Source organism: Zalophus californianus, chromosome 2, assembly GCF_009762305.2.
Source record: "Zalophus californianus isolate mZalCal1 chromosome 2, mZalCal1.pri.v2, whole genome shotgun sequence".
Lineage (NCBI taxonomy): Eukaryota > Metazoa > Chordata > Mammalia > Carnivora > Otariidae > Zalophus > Zalophus californianus.
Genome location: NC_045596.1, coordinates 162,990,927 through 162,995,142, shown reverse-complemented (window position 1 = coordinate 162,995,142; position 4,216 = coordinate 162,990,927). Strand labels below are relative to the sequence as shown.

The 4,216-nt window shown below is 39.0% G+C and overlaps 1 pseudogene; it reads right to left on the bottom strand.

The window, feature by feature from the left end:
- Window positions 1-2,368: 2,368 nt before the first annotated feature.
- On the bottom strand, window positions 2,369-2,784 carry LOC113925178 (annotated as a pseudogene).
- Window positions 2,785-4,216: the final 1,432 nt, after the last annotated feature.

The following is a 4,216-nucleotide window of genomic DNA, read 5'->3' as shown; positions in this document are numbered from 1 at the left end:
TTGGAAGGGAAGAAGAGAGGTTAAATAGTCACCATAAAGATTTTTCTGATGATTTGCTTTCTTCTCTTGCCTGTTGATTTGTGAGTGATTGGTATTTTTAAAATTTATAATTCATTGTAATATCTGGAAGGACAGCAGTTTTAATGGTGGTATTTGCCTCTTTGACATTTAAGTAGATGTGTCTACAATACCTCAAGAAAAAGGCTTCCAAGCTAGGGGAAATGAATACAACTGGCATAGAGCAACTAGGCCAACCCAACTGCCTTAGATCAGCTAGGCCAACCCAAAGCTTGGAATGACTTCAAGTGCCAAATTTTGAGGGGAATCTGGACCTTAATTTCCACTGTATGGCATAACTTAGGAACAAGAATCATATTACCAAAACATGTAATTCTAAAAAATTTATATTTTTTCCTTGTGATGAGAACTCTTAGGATTTACTCTCAACAACTTTCCTATGTATCCTACAGCAGCACTCACTGTAGTCATTATGTTGTACATTAATCCCTAGTACTTATTTATCTAGTAACTGGAAATTTGTGTTTCTGACCACCTTCCTCTAATTCAGCCTCCCCCCACCCTTATCTCAAGTAACCACAAATCTGAGCTCTTTTTTTAAATTTATTTTATTTATTTATTTTAAGATTTTATTTATTTATTTGAGAGAGAGAATGAGATAGAGAGAGAGCATGAGAGGGGGGAGGGTCAGAGGGAGAAGCAGACTCCCTGCTGAGCAGGGAGCCCGATGTGGGACTCGATCCCGGGATTCCAGGATCATGACCTGAGCCGAAGGCAGTCGCTTAACCAACTGAGCCACCCAGGTGCCCTCTTTTTTTTTTTATGAGTTTGGAGTTTTTTGTTTTAAGATTCCAGGTATCTAAACTTGACATCATACAATATTTGTATTTCTCTGTCTTACTTATTTCACTTAGTATAATGTCCTCAAGATCCATTCACATTGTCACAAATGGCAAGATTTCCTCATTTTTATGGCTGAATAATATTCCAGTGTGTGTGCGTGTGTGTGTGTGTGTGTGTGTACTTCTTCATCTATTCATCCATTGATGGGATACTTAGGTTGTTTCCATATCTTGGCTATTATAAATAATGCTGCTGTGTCAATATGCAAATATCTTTTTGAGTTAGTGTTTTCATTTCCTTTGAGTATATTCCCAGAAGTAGAATTGCTAAATCATATGGTAGTTCTATTTTTAATTTTTTGAGGATCCTCCACACTGTTTTCTGTCGTAGCTGTGCCTGCTTGGAATCTCACTAACAGTTCACAGGGGTCCCTTCTCTTCACATGCTCCCCAGCATTTGCTATCTCTTGGCTTTTGGATGATGGCTGTTCTAACAGGCATGAAATTATAGCTTATTGTGTTCTTTTTTTTCTTGATTTGCATTTCCCTAATGACTAGGGATGTCAAGCATCTTTTTTTTTTTTTTTGAAGTTATAGCATCACTGTATTTATACCAGAGGAAGCAGCAAGGTGCACATTCAGAAGTGAATATAACATTGTATAACATTGTACAATCAATTCACATTAAATACCATAAAAGTAAGTAGTCGGAATACAGCATTATATACATACTATTGAAAAGGTAAGGGGAACATTTACACAGTTAAACTTTTTCATAACGTGAATTTTGATCAGCTTTGTTAAGTTAGCAAAAAGCCTCACAGTTCATAATGAAATGACTGTGTGCCCCAATCTGACCACCACTGAAACTGAGAAGGTCCCTTCCCCAGTTTATGGCTTTATTCCTGACATGCCTCTAAAAAGAGACCAAAGCGATTGTGGAACTGACTCATATCTGGAGTAATGATAAAGTACCACGGACATAATAAAAGCCAAAAGAAGCATCTACAATTGTTTTACCTTTAACTGCTGATGTCACGTACAATATGTTACAAGTAAGCATCGTTGCGCTTTCAGGAGTTGACTGTACTAACCTCTGTAAAAATTTTGGAATGAGCACATCTGAGTATATAGATACTTCCTTATCTTACAAAGTCAAATCGAGCATTTTCTACTGTAAAATTTTTATTTCTGTGTAAAACAAAGACAGAACCCCATGTAGGTCAAACAAGGAAAACAGACACCAAGTTCAAAGCACTATTAAGTCATGAAACAAAGAAGAATCTGAGGTAGAAGTCAGGCAATATAATCCACAACCTTTTTAGGGGCACACTGAACCATCACATCTCTAGTAAGAGCTCTTTTTTTTTTTTAAAGTCATAAGTTCCAAAAAATTAATGATCCACTCTCTGAATTCAGATGTAAAACTATGACCAACAGAAGATACACACAAACTTTTGTCATGTTAACAGAGGAAATGGTTTTACTAAAAGCTGCTGACGTTTCCATCAGTAGTAACCATAGGGAGGCCGTTGATTGTAACCATAGTGTCTGTATTGATGGGGGTAGTAAGGTTCTTGTCTGTGCTGCGGGTAATCGTTACCCCAGGATCGTCCATGCCACTGATTGGATCGATTGTCACTTGGCCACCCCCGTCTGCTATCCCTACCTCTAAACTGTCTGTTATCTTGCAACCGATTGCCTCTATTTCCTTGGTTCCCACCAGCTCTGCTATTCCATTCCTCAACGATTGGAGGGGACTCAGGAGGGCGTTTCAGCTATTCCTGGTACTCCTTGTCATCTTCTGTGAATCTACTGGCAAACACCTCTTCAAAATTGGGAACAGCTTCAGAAGTGTCTGTCATCCTGAAATTCCCAGCAGTCTGAGGCAGCTGCAATGTTTAATGTTTATGTTGTTTCGATCTCCGGCCCACACGGTGGCCAAAGGATCTCCCACTACTTAGCTCTCCAAGGTAAGGGAGCCACTGCAGAGGCAAGCCAACATTCGCCTCATCATGCATCTTTTTATGTACCTGTTAGCCTTTTGTATATTGTCTTTGGAGAAATGTCTATTCATGTATTTTGCTCATTTTTAAACCAGATTTTTTCTTTGTTTGCTATTGCGTGGTATGAGGGTTTTTTTTTTTTTTACATATTTTTTGGATATTAAACTTTTATTAGATTTTTGGCTTACAAATACTTCTTTCCCATTCCACATGTTGTCTTTTTCACTTTGTTGATCATTTATTTTTCTGTGCAAAAGCTTTTAATTTTGATGTAGTCCCACTTGTCTTTTTTTTGTTGTTGTTCCTTGTGCTTTAGTTGTCATACCCAAAAAACCATTCCCAAGATCCATGTTTTTTTTTTAATTTTTTATTGTTATGTTAATCACCATACATCATTAGTTTTTGATGTAGTGTTCCATGATTCATTGTTTGTGCATAACACCCAGTGCTCCACGCAGAACGTGCCCTCTTTAATACCCATCACCAGGCTAACCCATCCCCCCAAACCCCTCCCCTCTAGAAACCTCAGTTTGTTTTTCAGAGTCCATCGTCTCTCATAGTTCCTCTCCCCCTCTGACTTACTCCCCTTCATTCTTCCCCTCCTGCTACCTTCTTCTTTTTTTTTCTTAACATATATTACATTATTTGTTTCAGAAGTACTGATCTGTGATTCAACAGTCTTGCACAATTCACAGCACTCACCATAGCACATACCCTCCCCAATGTCTGTCACCCAGCCACCCCATCCCTCCCACCCCCCACCACTCCAGCAACACTCAGTTTGTTTCCCGAGGTTAAAAATTCCTCATATCAGCGAGGTCATATGATACATGTCTTTCTCTGATTGACTTATTTCACTCAGCATAACACCCTCCAGTTCCATCCATGTCGTTGCAAATGGCAAGATCTCATTCCTTTTTATGGCTGCATAATATTCCATTGTGAATATATAACACATCTTCTTTATCCATTCATCTGTTGATGGACATCTTGGTTCTTTCCACAGTTTGGCTATTGTGGACATTGCTGCTATAAACATTGGGGTGCACATACCCCTTCAGATCCCTACATTTGTATCTTTGGGGTAAATACCCAGTAGTGCAATTGCTAGATCATAGGGTAGCTCTATTTTCAACTGTTTGAGGAACCTCCATACTGTTTTCCAGAGTAGTTGCACCAACTTGCATTCCCACCAACAATGTAGGAGGGTTCCCCTTTCTCCACATCCCCGCCAACATCTGTCGTTCCCTGACTTGTTAATTCTAGCCATTCTGACTGGTGTGAGGTGGTATCTCGTTGAGGTTTTGATTTGGATTTCCCTGATGCCGAGTGATGTTGAGCACTTCTTCA